Here is a 16,577-nt window from a genome sequence, read left to right on the forward strand (position 1 = left end):
GTTCCATTTTGGGGGGGTTTGCTCTATGCCAGATTATTGGAGGTGGAGCCCCCCACACCGGGCCCTGGGACCAAAACCCAGTTCCTCTCCCTAAAGCATCTTTCTTAGATGAGATGACTCCTGAGTGCTGAGGACAGGAGCTCAGTCTCTCTGGCTCCACCTTCATCAGAGGGACCCTGTGTTCTGAATCTAACAAGGGTGTGTGGAGTGAGATACAAATCAGAATCAGAAAAGGGGGACAGGGTCAGTTGTGGCCCAGCTTTCCCCCATGGGGCTGCAAGATACTGTCTTAATCCTCCACCATCCTCCAGTCTCCTCCCTCCTCTTCTCTGGACTGACCTTGGTTTTGCTCCTGTTCAATTCCCCCATTCTTCCCTGTTATCACCAACCAGCACTGGGTAAGGTCACGTACTTCATTATGATCCTTCTTTACAAAGACTCCTATTCTCCATGTCAGTGCCCTTTGCCCTGACCTTTGACCCCTACCACATCCCACCCCTTCAACACGGTCATATCCTATGGAGTTACCTGCTGAAGTTGACAACAGACTGATTCTCACGATGGGTCCAACACCATGGTGATTCCCGAGCCCACCTTCCCCGCCCCTGCAACCTCATCCCCAGCATGCTGAAGGCCTGCACCGTGCCCTCCAGAGTCAGTCAGTGGGGCCAGGACATCCTCGGTCACAGCCGGTGACACTGCTTTCCTGAAAAGCATCGGAGTCAATTCTCCCACCTTGACCATTGCCTCATCCACATGGGGTCCCCTGCTTGGCTTTATAAGAATGAGAGCCATCCAGGGTCTTTTTCTGCTTTTCTTCTTTTGAGGGGACAGAGGCCACAATGTTTTTGTCGGTAGTGATTTTGTTCATTGTCTGCGTATTTTTGCAAAATTTACCCTCTCCCCATTAGAAGCTGTGCTGGCCAGCAGCGGGGGGAGGAGCCCAAAGGAGCATGGGATTGCTGTACTCAGGTCCCATCACCCTCTACTTTCTCTCCCCCTGTTCCAGTGTTTCCTTTTGTTTCCATCTCCAAACCTGAGCGGTAAAGGATGGGGGAAAGAGAAGTTTCTCATTGCACCAAGAAGCACTGCTTCCAGGGCTGAAGCTCTGGAAAACCTCTGCCACCTTCTCAGGCCTGGTTGCCCACAGCCCCGGAAGCAATGCTGGCAGAGGGCAAGCCTTCTGCTTGCGGCTTCTGGCAGCTGCACCACAGAGGTGGAAGCCTGGAGTTGGGCTCTGAAGGCTTAATTTCTGCCCTGACTTTTCCAGTGAGGGTTTGAGTAGGCTCCACGTGGAAAGGCCCACAAAGCCTCTATAACCCTTCAAGTCCATAAATGGAGACGTGGGGCCAACAGAGGTAGGACCCTGCCTGCCCACTGCTGCTCCCTGGGAGGGGGCCGCCTGCGCAGACCAGGACACACAGCTTCCCAGCAGGAGAGTTTCCCCTTTGATGCTAGGGTTCTGCGACCCACAGACAAGATGCCACAGTCCTCAGCTCTCTCCCCGATGCCCGCCTCCAAGAGTTGTTTCCCGGCCAGCCATGGAATCAGGACCTCTGCACAGGGCCACTGCTCTGGTCCACGAGGCCAGGCTCCCTCCTCTCTGTGCTGAGCTATGTTGGCTGGTGAGGGCAGCTCCACCCAAAGGGTCCTGGTTATGCGAGTCCTCTGTCCCTGGGAGGTGGAAGGGGCGATGCGGAGGAGCAGAGGGGCAAAGACAAGTGGGGACAACAGCAGCAGGGTCAGAAGAGGGTGGCAGCATCTCAGACCACAGCCGAGGAGGAGGATGGGGACGCCGAGGAGGCGGCCGAAGAGGACGCAGAGGATGGACTATTCCAGAACAGCCAGCGCCGCTTGGGCTGCCGCTTCAGGTGCAGATAGTCCTCCTTCTCACGCTCCTTCCAGGCCCACTGGTAGTGGTCTTCCTCCTTCAGGTACCAGACGGGTGGCCACCGGTGTTTCTCGAAATACTGCTGGTTTTCTGGGGCAGAACGGCAGTAGAGCTGGGTGAGGAAGACGCAGGAGGAGGGGCAGAGGGACTCCCACCCCTGCCCCACTGCCATGGAACATGCCTCTGGTCCTCCTAGGCCCACATGCCAACCCCTGGGGACCAGAAGCGGAAGCCCTGCCTTCACTGAGCGCCCAAAGAGAGTCAGTTGCCCAAGGAGTAGAGCCGACAGTCCACACCGGGGAAAGGCATTTCCACTTGCGTTTTTCTTCAAAGGCAGAGGGAAGATCCTATCAAGGCTTGGAGAATAAAGCAGGCTGCAACAACGGATGAGGGAGAAACAGTGAGAAGAGCTGTGGGCAAGAAGATGCTCAGCCTGGCTGGGCCGACAGCAGGTGCAGCTGGCAGAGATGAGGTTCTGAGAGGGGAGGTGTGGGGGGTGGGGGTATGCAGGAGGTCAGATGGGAGGGAAGGCTAGGCTGAGGGGTTTGGACTTCTTCTAGAAGGTGTGGGGGCTCCACGAAAGTTTGGGGCCAGGGAAGTGAGGCAGTTGGAGCTGTGCTTTAGAAAGAAAATGCTAGAAGGGTGACGAGGAGAGAGCAGGAGTGGGAGACCTGGTAGAGTACTAGTGGGGAGGAGGGTCACAGCAGAGCAGACGGTGCCCAGTGAAGAAACTGGGGGAGGCCAGCCACACCTCTCCCTGGATCCCATGAATCCTGGACCCCTGGCTTCCTGTCAGGCCCCAGGACCTGAGACATCAATTAAGCAGAGACCAAGCTGCAGGGACCCCAGAGGATGCCCAGATCTGTGTTGTCCAAGCTGTGACTTGTGCCCATTCCTAGGTTATGAAATTAATGTCATGAGTCGTGAACAGTATTAAAAACAACTGATGAATTTTTCAATATGTGTACTAGGTCACAAGATACAATGTAATTCTTGATAACCTAGAGGGGTGGGATGTGGGGATGGGAGGGAGGCTCAAGAGGCAGGGGATATATGTATAATTATGGCTGATTTGCATTGTTGTTTGGCAGAAACCAACCAACATTGTAAAAATTAACAAACAAACAAAAATGTTTTTCTTAATGTGGAGTTTGGTCCACAAACATCTAAAAAATACCACCTCTAGTCTGACTGTACCTGTGAAAAGCAGGAGCTCAGAGGGGCAGAGTGAATTGCCCAAGGTCTCTGGTGGGCCGGGGCGGGGGGGCCGCCCTCCACACCAGTGCTTTTTCCAGGACCCCCTCCGCTGGGCTGGGTGCATGTTTGCAGGCTACTCCCCACCCACAGGGGTCTTTGGCAGCCTCTGGGCGCCCTGGGTCAGAGGCTTGGACCCAAGGAGAGGGAGATGACAAATGCCGCTGGGGATGCTCACCTGGGGACATGGCCTTCATGTCTCGGGGGAACTTGCGACACACATTGTTGTAGTTGGTGCAGATGTGGTGAAGACACCAGTCAGCCGACTGGTACGCACAGTGGAACTGGGAACAGACAGGAGCATGTCTGTGCTGGGACCTCTGGGCCAAGGTCTGCACACAGATGTCTACTTTGGCCTTCAGAGCCAGAGCTTTGGCGCAGGTGGGCAAAGGCCCTGAGTCACAAAGAACCCACCTCGAGAGGCAAGGCCACACAAAACCATGACGGAATGACATGGATTTGCTCCTTGGCCCCACCACCACCACCACCTCACCCGTGACCTGCCCCCAGCAGCCCCAGAAACCCACAGTCCTATGAGGTAGCCTCTTACTGGGTCTGCCCTCCTCAGATCTGACCCCTCATCCTCCATGCTGGACCAGAGCAGCCTGCATTAAGGTGCTGACAACCGGGCTTAGAGAGCTGGCCTCCCAGGCATATCTGCCATATTTTAACTTCATAAACTAATCTTTAGAATGTTTGGCATCCTGAGGATTCGTAGGGGAGATTTTGCTTGCCTGTTTTGGGTGGCTCAGACAGTAAAGAATCTGCCCGCAATGCAGGACACCTGGGTTCAATCCCTGGGTCAGCAGGATCCCCTTGAGGAGGAAATGGCAACCCACTTCAGTATTCTTGCCTGGAGAATCCCATAGACAGAGGAGCCTGGCAGGCTAAAGTGCACGGGGTTGCAGAGAGCCAGACATGACTGAGCAACTGACACTATCACTTGGGAAATTGGAGGAAGGAAGTCCATCTTAGATGGAGAGTCCCCAGTGTGTCTTAAATGACCCCAGCAGGCAGCAACCACGTCTATACAGGGCTCTGGTTTCCCTCTCCGGCCCAACGGTTGCCTGAAGTCTCCGTCCCTTCCTGCCACAGCCAGCCTCTTCTCTTGGCATGTTGGGGTGAATCCTCTGGCCTGCAGGATAAGATGGGTCTGCCCCCTGGGGGAACCAAGTCTGTCAATGGGTTCCCTTCCTACCCACCACCTCCCGAACCCTCCCCGTTTGCTGCCAACAGGCAGAGCCCAGAGCTGAGAATGTTGGAGAGATTCCTTCCCTGCCATCCTACCTGAGCCGGTTCCAGGAACACAAGGACGTCCCCGTCGATGTCCACCATCATCTGAGTTGCTTCCATCAGCCCAGTCACTGTGTACTGCTCTGTGACACACACACAGCCAGGAATGGGCTGAAGAACCACAGGAGTGGACAGGCACTTGTTTATCCCCGCCCCGACCCCAGCAGGGGCCCACAGCAGGGCAAAGAGAGGTCCAGGGCAAGTCTCAACAGGCCAGGAAAGGCCACAGGAGATTTAAGTCCGCTCTTACCAGTGAGAAAACCAGGATTGGAGCAAGACTTTCCCACTGGAGAGGAGGTGGGAAGTGAAGGCAGAGACTAGAATAACCTATGAAGTTTTTTAAGCTACATATGTTGCAGCAAGGAGTTATACAGGTGGGGTGAAAGCCCCCACCCCTGAGAATCAGCCACTGATACTGATGGGAGAGGGTATTAAATCTCAAATTTGCTGAGAACTATAGATTAGAACTAAGGATTAAATCAAGTTGTTCATTTTAATTTAAATTTTGTAACAAATTGTGTACTAACCTTGCATTTCATGTTAAGACCTTTCTAGGGAAGAAGTAAACACTTTGAGTTCTGAATTTTAACTGTATCAGTATAAACTGATAAAGTATTTTATCTTTAAAAGTAATATCTCTCAGCTGAGTCCATGGAAAAAGACCCAGAAAGAACAGCCATCCCAATAGCAAAAGCATTGCTAATGCAAATACTGTAGCCTTGAAATCCCATTTCCAACTACAGGAAGCCAAGACTTCCTAGAGAAATGGCTGATACCGGGTATGGGGCAGGAAATGTACACAATGAACCTGGCACATCTTGTCATTCCAGAGCATCGAAAGCTCCTCTAGAGACTCTGCAGCCAACTCGAGAAGACTTCTACAGGTTAAAGGAACAGCAGAGTATCTGAGTTTCCATAAAGCTAATTGCAATGATTTAAAACCGATAGCTGGAATCAAGATTGCCGGGAGAAACATCAGTAACCTCAGATATGCAGAGGACACCATCTTTATGGCAGAAAGCAAAGAACTAAAGAACCTCTTGATGAAAGTGAAAGAGGAGAGTGAAAAAGTTGGCTTAAAACTCAACATTCAGAAAACTAAGATCATGGCATCCGGTCCCATGACTTCATGGCAAATAGATGGGGAAACAATGGAAATACTGAGAGACTTTATTTTGGGGGGCTCCAAAATCACTGCAGATGGTGACTGATGCCGTGAAATTAAAAGATGCTTGCTCCTTGAAAGAAAAGCTATGACCAACCTAGACAGCATATTAAAAAGCAGAGACATTACTCTACCAACAAAAGTCCATCTAGTCAAAGCTATGGTTTTTCCAGTAGTCATGTATGGATGTGAGAGTTGGACTATAAAGAAGGCTGAGGGCTAAAGAATTGATGCTTTTGAATTGTGGTGTTAGAGAAGACTCTTGAGAGTCCCCTGGACTGCAAGGAGATCCAACCAGTCAATCTTAAAGGAAATCAGTCCTGAATATTCATTGGAAGGACGGATGCTGAACCTGAGACTCCAATACTTTGGCCACTTGATGTGAAGAACCCACTCATTTGAAAAGATCCTGATGCTGGGAAAGATTGAAGGCAGGAGAAGGCGACGACAGAGGATGAGATGGGTGGATGGCATCACTGACTCAGTGAACATGAGTTTGAGTAGGCTTCAGGAGTTGGTGATGGACAGGGATGCCTGGCATGCTGCAGTCCATGGGGTCACAAAGAGTCGAACACAACTGAGCAAGTGACCTGAACTAAAAGCCAATAGAGTATGTTCAAGTCCAAAAATTCATAATCACATGTAATATTAATAACAAATAATGGTTACTCTCAAAGGATGATAGGAAACAAATGTGTGTCTTGAAAACTGGTAAACAGGGACTTCCCTGATGGTCCAGTGGCTAAAACTCTACACTTCCAATGCAGGGGACCCAGGTTCAACCCCTGGTAAGGGAGCTAGATCCCACATGCCGCAACTGAAGATCCTTCATGCCACCACTAAGACTCCACTGCAGCCAAATAAGTACATGAATATGAGAGAAAAGAAAAACAACTGGTAAATTAAAATACCACATATTCACCTGCCTTTCCTACATGAACTATTCTACTGGGAAATCAAACCATAGGTGAGGGAAAGTTTCCCTCCTTTTGAAAGTATTCTAACAGATTAAAAAAGAAAAAAAAAAGACCTGGAATATTACCATTTCACAACAGTTAATAAATAAATGGATCCAGGCAATAAAACTCAAAGGCTGCTAACACCACAAAAAGAGAGAAAAGCAGATGATCTATGTTTCTTGATGAAAAGCAGAAACAGCCTACAAAATGTAGTCTCACCAAAAGAAGACTGGATCTAATCTAGCCTCTAGACCTGAAGGCCAGTTGATAGGAAGGAAACATGGTGGATACAGAAAGGCGATCAGTAAAAAAATCTAGGTTCCCTGAATCAGAGGGTTTTTCCAACGTATCGCAAGGGCAAGTTCTGTTTTTGTTTTTAACAGACAAGGTACTTACAGATTAAAAAAACCTTAAAAGATATATAAAAAATAAAATCATGCTACAGTGTTTCAGGATGTACACTTGGATGATATAACTATGAAGAAGAGTAAGGAAGAGCAGTTATAAAATCTTAGCGCCATAGGCAGAACGGTTACTTTGGGGTGGGGAGGGCCTATGGTTGAGAGGGACAGACTGGGGGCTCTGGTGTGGCGAGCAAGGGCCACTTCAGTTTGTAATAGTTTATTAAGATGAACACATATTACATGTTTTCGTGCAATATTTAACATTTTAAAAATTAAGCTTAAATTAATAATTTCATAGTAAGCTTATATAACAAAACATGTCACTTATTATACAACACTTGGCATTTTCCACTGTTCCTTTACAAGGTACATAGAAACATATTTTTTAAATATGCTTTTTAGCAATTATGAAGCATTTCCCAGGAAAGGTCATTCAATGTTATTTTCTATAAGCCTTTCCATGCAGCAGTGAGAGGTAACATTTTTAATGGCTACCTTGCAAAATCCATCCACATGTGCTTAACCAGTGTGCCTGTTTGATTGTTTCTGATTGCTTGCTATGATGAAACAAACTTAAAGAAACACCTGAATACATTTTTTTTTTCATTTGGGCCATTTCTTTGTAGCAAGTCTTTCAAAAGTTATTTAGTCTAAGAGTTTGGACTGTTTTCTATGTTCTGGGAATGTTGCACCACTTTTTCAAATTGTTGCAGCTGTGATCTTATTTATTTTTTATTTATTTATTGGTCGCACCACTCAGCATGCAGGATCTTAGTTCCCTAACCAGGGATTGAACCCATGCCCCCTGCAGTGGAAGTGCAGCCTTAACCACCAGACCACCAGGGAATTCTGCAGTTGAAATCTCTAGAAGCCTCTTACTCCCTGCCCTAAAGCCCTCAGTGTCCCCTGGCCTGCCTCTGCAGGCTCAGCTCTTAACATTTGATTCTGGTCAATCATGTCCACCTCTTCCAGGGACCAAGCGCCACCTTTCAATTCATTTCTCGTCATAGGATCGCTGCTTCCCTCATAGCCAAGTCCCAGTCTTGATCATCTGCCGAGGGCCACAGCAGCTCTGACACCAGGTCCTTCCCTGAACCTCAACTCAGTATCTGAGGCCTTGCTATCTGCCGCCGACCCACCCAAGGACATTAACCTGGACATCAATGCCCGTACAGGTACCAACACCAACATCAAAGGAACGCACATGCTGACTCCAGCTCAGGAGCACCACCTGTCGGCGGGCACCACAGGCTCCAGACGGCTTCTCATCTGCACTGCACCATCTCTCCTCCTGCCCTGGCACCCCAAGCGCTGCTCCTTGTCTCCCTCCTGCCCCAGTCCCTGCTCCACCCAAGCCTCTGGGGTTGGTCCATCCTGAAACCTGAGCTCTAGCTCACAGGATCTTCCAGGAATCAAAGAATTAGGAGTGACCAACAATTAGGTCAATGTTTACTGTGTTTCTAGAAGAAGAAAGAGAAAGGGAAGGTAGAAGAGAAGAAGCAAATGAGAAAGGGGAAGAAAAACAAAAGGCAGAAAGAGGAGATGCAAGGGTAGGAATGAGGAATGGTGTTCTGTTCTTTTTGGCTTCTTAAGCTTGCCTGAGTGTGGCCAAGCTGAGAACCTCGAGCCCTGGCATCTACTGGTGCCCACGTGCTGCACCGCAATAACCTCTAGAGAGACCTATAAGGTGACCCCACCAAGCATCCCTCTCACACATCTCTTTACATCCACGTCCTCACCGCAACCCCAATACGCACCGATGTATCTCACGCTATGTTAACATATCCCCTTGGTGCTGGTGGCCTGTCCCCTAGGAGGAGACAGGTGAGAGAAGAAATCATGACTCCCAGGGGATCCCCTGACTCCTCCTCCTCCTCCCTGGAGGCTCCTCCCCTGGGCTTAGCTACCTGTGAGGGTGACCAAGTGCGGCAGGCAGAGGCGGTTGGCCAGGATGATGAGTTTCATGTCGTCCAGGTCGGGGCTGGAGGTGAACATGCCAGTGTACAGGTACTCCAGCATGGCCCACATGCAGCTTTTGCTTGTTTAAGGAAATACCACCTGTGAATGGGAAGGAATGGAGCAGGCTGGAGCAAGGTCCAGCTTTAGGGAAAGAGCAGCAGTTCCGAAGAACTCAGAAGGCTCTGGCCTGGACAGTTGGTCTCCCATAGACAGGCTGCCACCCCTCTGTGGTCCCTTGACCTGCTCAGAACCCCTCCTTCCCCAAAGGCTAATCTCCCATACCAACAGCCTTCAATGAACCCATCTGCTGAGCACCTGTGAGCAGGGCTCCAATAGCTTTTAAAAGGACCTGGACTCGCGTTAGCATCTTTCTGGTGTGGAGGAAGCATAAAGGAGTCCTGCCGGTCACCTGCACCTGGCCCCACTCTATCCTTCGGGGAGCAGTGCAAGTGGGATGTGGATGAACAAAGCGAACACCAGCTGATCTCTCTGGGCTGCTCAAAGCTACAGCTCTGGGCCTCTGGGATCTCTCCAGAGCAGGACCAACACAAAAACTGCTTTCTCATCAGCCGCCAGCCTCTCCAGGCTGCACTGGGAATTGGCTGGAACTTTACAGCTGCTTCTGTGACTCTGGAGAGTTCCCCTCTCACACTTTGCACATCTCAACCCATTCATGCTTCAGGGAGCAGAGACCACTCAAATCTCGAACTCTCCTCTTCACCTCCCAGAAGGACTCCCTTTCCAGTGTGTGCTAAGTCGCTTAAGTCATGTCTGACTCTGTGCGACCCTATGGACTGTAGCCCGCCAGGCTCCTCGGTCCATGGGATTCTCCAGGTAAGAATACTGAAAAGGGGTGCCCTTCCCTCCTCCAAAGGATCTTCCTGACCCAGAAATCTTAGGAAATCCCTTCTCTGGGTTATAGGATGCTATGCTCTAACATTCTTTGTTCAGCTTTTCATTCAAGTGCTTGCTGAGCACTGGCTAAGGGACCAGAGCTGAGAAGGGTACTCAGCAGAAATAAAAGACCTCATCCGCATACTCAAGGGAAACCTCAGATCAGCTGGAGAAACTTGGTGTGGACCCTTGGAACTTTGAGTAGATTCACAAAGGAGGACACTGTTAACTACAAGGCTGAGGGATGGACAGTCAGTGTCAGAGTTCAGAGAAGGGTAGAAAGGAGGTCAGACTTGAACCCCAGTCTTGATTTGGCTAGAACTCCCACTGACTCCTGATGTTTCCTCTTAGTAATTTTCTACCCTCTGACTCCCACCCTACACCTTGACTATAAACCCCACTTGATCATGCTCAATTAAGAATTAAAACCAGTTCTATACTGAGGTCTCTTTTCCCCTATTGCAATAGTTTCTGAATAAAAATCTGTTTTTACTGCTTTAAGAAAAAAGTTTTTTCTCAACTATAGAGCTAGGATGTGACCATAATTGCCCATCTTGGTATACTGCAAAGTCCTTGGCTATAGGAGCCATCTCATAAACTTCTCTTGGGCCCATCACTTGGTGGTTTGTACAGAGTCAGGGCTGAAGGAAGTACCATGAAGTGACAGATGCCTCAGATGGAAAGGGAGTAAGCCTCTCTCCCTCCCAGCCATTTCCATCCTAGCCTTACCTCCCTGGTGGAACTCTCCACAAATGGCCCCCCAAACATGGCAGCCATCCAGTCACAGCTAGAAATCAACAGGGGCTTGTGGGCGCTGATGGTGCCATCATCCAGGATGAAGGTCACATCTGTTGGGTGAGAGAAGATGCATCACGTGAGGATGGGGTGAAAGAATATGGGACAACCAACCCCACGGGTAGACACTGCTCCCAGATGACTGCTTTCTCCTGAAGCCACACTCTGTGAGCACCACATGACCACAATCTCAAGCTGGGGGCTCTAGGTTTCAGGAGCAGAGCCGCAGTATCTCCAGGACATCAGTGGCTGAGATGACTCAGAATGCTACTCGGACCAACCCAGATTCTGCAGAAAGAGCCTGGAGGGAAGTCCCCTGCCTTTGGGACACCAGCTCCTAAGCCTGTTTCATACCTGAGAAGGTGCCTTTGGCCAAGCACTCCTTAGCCCGGTTGGTCTGGCGGACATGGAAGGCCTTGGTGATCTCCTGGTTCATGAAGGCCTCGTTGTTGAGGATGTTGGCCACCATCATGCGCAGATCAAAGACCTCAAGCAGCTCAGCGATGTGGGCGATGTGCATGAGGTCTCGCTCATTCTCGTCCAGCTCCCCTGTGTACAGGTACTTGAGAACAGTCCGGAACGGCCCTGGCTGGATGGAGTTGTCCATTTTCACCACCACCATCAGCCGGGATTTATAAGTCAGTGGCTCTTCTGTCATCTCTCCCTGGATGCTCACAAAAGCTCGGCTCCAGGAAGACAGCACTCGACCCCGCCCAGGCAGGTACCCTGTCCCATTGCCCCGTAAGATCCCGTCGCTCGTGGATGCCCGGAGCCCAATAGGCCCAGAGCCCCCGCCCTCCTCCACGCTCTCACACACGTCAAAGCTCGCTGCCCGGAGCAGGAAGTCCCGGCCATGGTGGTGGTGGAGGTGGTGGTGATGGTGGTGGTGTTGATCAGGGTGACCCCGGTGGTCCTCTGAGCGGGGACCCCCTGACTCCGAGGGTCCCCCCAGCTCCCCCTCACTCAGGTCCATGAGGAACAGGTCGTAGAACTTGGAGGAGGATGTGGAGAGGTAGATCTTGTGGGCGAAGATGCGCACCCGCTCCTGAAGCACAAGGATGACGTCTGCACACAGAGGGTCCTCCAGAAGGTGGGCAGCGCACTCCTCGCTGCTGGAGGGGGGGGGGTCGGGCACCACAATGAGCGGGGGCGGCGGCTTGGGGGGCAGGAAAGGCGCCTGCAGCAGGGGCCGCTGCACATGGCGGAGATAGGACTTCCACAACTGCTGGTGCCGGCGGGAGATAAGCGCTGCCCGGATGGCGTTGTCGAAGACATTCTTGATACCGAACTGCGCCATCACTCTCGTCTCGTAGCAGGGGAGACCCAGCTCCTTGGCCACCTCTCGGCCCTTCTCCGGGGTAAGGATCTCATTGGGCTTGATGGGCTTGGCACGGTCAAGAAGGGAAGCCAAGTTCATGTCGGTGGTGGAGGGCTGGGCGGCAGGGAGATGCATTTCCCCGATCCTGTGTGTTTTTCACCTGACTCGGGGAGTCCCTGCTGAGGATATGAGTCTAAGCCCCGGTCCTGCCCTGCTCATTTCCACTCCCTTTCTCCTCTATTTGGCCAGACCCTACCATTCTTTCAAGGCTCACTTCTAAGCCCTTCTTCTTCCAGGAAGCCCTCCATTATCTATGGTAGGCCTGGGTGATCTCCCCGGCTCAAAGTAGTGGGAGGGCTGACTGCCTCTCTGGCAATTAGCATGCTGGTTTTTAATATATTCACCTATCCAGTTCGTCTCCCAGCAAGATTATAAGCTCCTTTCATACAAAGATTGCCTCTCCTTCGCCTTCTCTCCTCATGATGCTTAGCCCAGTATTGCCCACTCAGTGTGTAATGGATGGATGGGTGGATGGATGAAAGAATGACCATTCTTACTGGCTCCCTATGTGAGTCTGCTTCAAATGGAGGGAGAGAAGTGAGGCTCTGTGCATTCTCTCAGGGCTGAGCAGGGAGTTGAGAGACACACAACTTCCCCCCACCCCCTCTTCCCCTTCCCCATCTGCCAGCTTTCCCTCCCTAGGCACCAGGACTCCCTCTCTACCTAGCCAGGGTCTCCTGGCCCTATTGACAGCGTCCAGGTCAGCGTAACGCTGGTCCACCTGGCAGCCCACCAAGATGACAGGTGCTCGGGGGCAGAAGTGCTTGATTTCTGGGTACCACGTGGTCTTGGCATGGTGGAGGGAGTTGGGGTTGGCAATGGAGAAGCACAGAACCACCACATCAGATCTGGGGGTGGGAGAGAGTGAGGTTATAGGCAGAAAAAGCTAGTGATGGGTTCCCTGCTGCTGGAACAAGGGAGAGCACATACCCAACGGCATCCCTACACTGCAATCCCACAAATGTCATATGGATCGGCTCACGTGATCTTCCCCAAAACATGTAATCATAGCACCTCCTATTTCTGTACCCCCAAGTTAGCACTTGAGAGCTTTCAAACACTCTTGGGCTGACCTTACAGCTCTCTTGAGATTTAGACATGACCGCTTTTACCATCTCATCTGAGAAAACTCATCTCAGAACAGCCTTCCTAAATGCTCAGAGTCCCAGCGTTACTGAACTGAAACCCGGCCTCCCGACTGCAAAGCCGGCTCCCTGCCCAGCCCGGGCTGCCTTCCCATCAAGGGTCTCCCAGGGCTGTTTTCTCCACTCCTTCCTCCCAGTTTCAGAGTGAAACTCCTTTAACTCAGTTTCACAGAGTGTCCTCATACCTCGGGGAAAAACCCCATCCACTTGGCTCCCTGCAGGCAGCGGGGGCCTTCCCTACCTCCCATAAGCAAAGCGCCGGTCTTTGTGGTGGTCTCCGAAGGTTTCCCAGAGGCGGAGAGACATGCTCACATCTTCTACCACGTCTTGGGGAATGTTCCAGCACCTGGCGGGGGGTGGAGAGGGGGTGGGGTGGGACAGGGAGAGGGGAGAGAAGCGAAGGCAATGGTTCCTGGGGGCCCTGCATGCCGACTCAGGGTGGGGTCAGCTCACTCCTGGGTCCCACAGCATGGGGGCTGGAGGGACAACTAGTGTCTCCCTCTGTGTGTCCTAGAACACCTGAGTCCCCTAACAAGAGAGATTCCAGAGGGCAGACAGTCACGGGAGTGATGTGATCTCCCAAGGAGCCCATCCTTGTTCCCAGCTGTACCTGCCATCAGATGTTTCCCAGCCTTGGGTCTTTGGGTATCATTAGCCAGCAGTTTCTTTTCTCCTGGCAGCTCTCATCTCTCCAAAGCACCACCCCTTTCCCAGCTCCAGGGCTTCCCATTACTGGGGGCTATGTTACACAAGATGCCCCAGGCTTCTGCTCAGACAAACACAAAGGGCTGGGGACCCCTCCCCTGGGGTGGGCTCCCCTCAGGCCTCTCCCAGGAATCTGTGCTCTTCAGCTGCCTCTACTCAACCTTTAAAGGGCTTCCGTGAGCTCAGCACAGGGCCCTTCTGGAGAGATCCCTGGGGAAGAAGCCCAGATGAATGAGGCCATAGACTTGCAAACTTACCTCTTGCCATACCCAATACTGGTCAATGGCCCAAACCGTGGGCACGTGGGTGGCAAGTAACTGGTAGTGGGTGAGGGTGGCATTGCAGGCCTGGGCACAGATAAGCCTGGTCTTGCCCACAGCGTTGTCCCCCACCACCACGCACTTGATGGTCTCTACGTTTGGCCTTTCATAATCCATGTCGGAATCCATTAATTGGGACCTGAGGGAGAGAAGAGAAGCAGTCAAGACAACTTTGCACACCAGCCCCTGAGGGCCAGGGCCAGCAGCTCTTCTCTGCCGGGGCTGCCCCCTCTCTGAGCATTTGAGCAGAGAGGAGGACAAGGGAGTGGGTACCTTTCCAGGCCCAGGCTCCACAGGGGCCCGAGGAGACAGGAGTCCCTTCAGGCTGAGAGGCACAGCTCCACTGGGTGAATCTCTGGTCTTCCTCCTGGTGTCTCCATCCTCCAGCAGCAGGGCTTCTGGTTGGGGAATGCCAGAGAGAGATCCCAAGGCGGAGTCTGCTTGGGGGTGGTCCCCACTCTCTTGGGAAGAGAGGTGTCTGCCTAGGAAGCTCATTTATCATCTGCTCTCCTCCTCCAGCTTTGTCTTAATTTTATTTCCTCTTCAGGTCCCATTCCAGCTCATATCTACACCCCTTCTCCACAGTATATGGTGATGTATTTTACAACTTAGAAAAATTCTGTATCCCTAAAACACGTAGTGTTTCTTTTGTGGAAAAAATATTTATGAGTGAGATTGTATGCTATTGTGGCAGGATGTTGGGTGGAGGACAGTAGAGAAGTATCAGTGAGTATAAATTTTATATTTTGTACCCAGCACATAGCTCAACACTTAGATATTATTCCATTAAAAAAGAAAGAAAGAAATCACCTAGACCTGCATTCTGGTTTCATCTCTATTAGTAAAGAGCTGCATGCACTCAGAGCGGCAGGTTTCCTCTCAGATTCCTCCTCTGTGAAGTAAAGGTTTCTACATTATGATCTTGAGTTTTTTTTCCTAGCTCCTGCTTTCTGATTTTAAATGTAGTATCTCCTGTAAATGTGTGATTGCAGAGATCCTTTGGTTCTGGGGAGTCTGAAGAACAGAGTATCACCTAAACATCAGTGTGTCATGGCTGTGATATTTCTATACTGATGCCCCAATATGTTTTTGGCCAGATACTGAAGCAGCCTAACTTCAGCCATAAAGTACAAACATTGCAGATATTTCAAACACTGCAATGCTTCTATGATGCACAATGCCCCATGTCATTTCTCCTGCTTATTGGCAATGCCTCATCATTGTTGTATAAATATGCATACCCTGTTGCATTCCCCATTTATTTCTAGTTCTCATCCCTATGATTTATAGCCATTAGGACTTGGCAAAAGAGGAATGAGAAGGAAAATACAGTATTCTTAGCTTGTGAGGTTTACTAAAAGATGCTTACTCCTTGGAAGGAAAGTTATGACCAACCTAGACAGCGTATTAAAAAGCAGAGACATTACTTTGCCAACAAAGGTCCGTCTAGTCAAGGCTATGGTTATACCAGTGGTCATGTATGGATGTGAGAGTTGCACTGTGAAGAAGGCTGAGCGCCAAAGAATTGATGCTTTTGAACTGTGGTGTTGGAGAAGACTCTTGAGAGTCCCATGGACTGCAAGGGGATCCAACCAGTCCACCCTAAAGGAGATCAATCCTGGGTGTTCATTGGAAGGACTGATGTTGAAGCTGAAACTCCAATACTTTGGCCACCTGATGCGAAGAACTGACTCATTTGAAAAGACCCCGATGCTTAGAAAGATTGAGGGCAGGGGGAGAAGGGGACAACAGAGGATGAGATGGTTGGATGGCATCACCGACTCAATGGACATGGGTTTGGGTGGACTCCGGCAGTTGGTAATGGACAGGGAGGCCTGGCATGCTGAAGTTCATGGGGTCACAAAGAGTCAGACTCAACTGAGCGACTAAACCGAACTGAACTGAACTGTTATGTTTACAGAGGGAGAAGGCAGGCTTGTTAATATTCTGTTCAGGCACTGCTGTGTTATGGGAGACTTTCCCAATCTCTTTCTTTCCTCTTCCTTCCTGCTCTAGACTGGATTAGGTGTCGCTCCTTATCCTTCTGTAACCTTGTATTCCTATCATTTAATGTGCCAGATTGTTTCCTTTTATTTATTTTATTATTATTGGCTGCACTAGATCTTTGTTGCTGGGCGGGTGGGGGGTTTGCTGTCGTTATGGCCAGTGGGGGCTACTCTGCGTTGCAGTGCATGAGCGTCTCACTGCGGTTAGGTGGCTTCTCTGTTGCAGGGCACAGGCTCTAGGGGCATGGGCTTCAGTAGTTGTGGCTCCTGGGCTCTAGAGTGTAGGCTAAGCAGATGTGGCACACGGGTTTAGTTGCTTAGAGGCACTTAGGATCTTCCCAGACCAGGGATCAAACTCATGTCCCCTGCATTGGCAGGCGGATTCTTATCCACTGTACCACCAGCAAAG

General features: G+C 50.7%; 1 pseudogene; it reads right to left on the reverse strand.

Moving 5' to 3' along the window:
- Positions 1-1,651: 1,651 nt before the first annotated feature.
- Positions 1,652-14,306, reverse strand: LOC129651730 (rho-related BTB domain-containing protein 2-like; annotated as a pseudogene).
- Between the last annotated feature and the right edge of the window lie 2,271 nt (positions 14,307-16,577).

This window comes from Bubalus kerabau, chromosome 4 (assembly GCF_029407905.1).
Source record: "Bubalus kerabau isolate K-KA32 ecotype Philippines breed swamp buffalo chromosome 4, PCC_UOA_SB_1v2, whole genome shotgun sequence".
Taxonomy (NCBI): domain Eukaryota; kingdom Metazoa; phylum Chordata; class Mammalia; order Artiodactyla; family Bovidae; genus Bubalus; species Bubalus kerabau.